Below are 477 nucleotides of genomic sequence, written 5' to 3' on the forward strand. Positions count from 1 at the left end.
TTTATTAGACAGCTTAATATCACGTCATTTGTGCTTTAAGAATCGGCGAATCTGCTGCGGTCGTTCCATCACATCTGGAGCGGAGACCTGAACCAGGAAGTTGGTCACCAGATAACACGGTAACCAGTTAAACCGTAACACCGGAATCGCAGTGTGAAAGGGGCTATAGAAGGTCGGCCTCTTAAATGATAAACTTCAACTGAAACAGTAGGGGGAAACGCTTAAAAAGGGATTGATACATTTTTTTGACTAGTACTTATCCATACAGGACTTGCAATGTGGTTACTTGTGCGAATGGTTGGTCCAATTAAGAGTCCATCCTCTGGTTCCTTAATATGCCTATCCCTTCTTTAGTAGAAAGTGCCTATGGGATTTTTATTTTATTTTTTAGCTTGTTTTATGCTTTGCTGAAAGTAATTGGACCTCAGTTAGCAGCACAGTACAGGATTTAACAGAATGTCATGTTTCTTAATCTGA

The sequence above is a fragment of the Cyprinus carpio genome, chromosome B15 (genome assembly GCF_018340385.1).
Source record: "Cyprinus carpio isolate SPL01 chromosome B15, ASM1834038v1, whole genome shotgun sequence".
Taxonomy (NCBI): domain Eukaryota; kingdom Metazoa; phylum Chordata; class Actinopteri; order Cypriniformes; family Cyprinidae; genus Cyprinus; species Cyprinus carpio.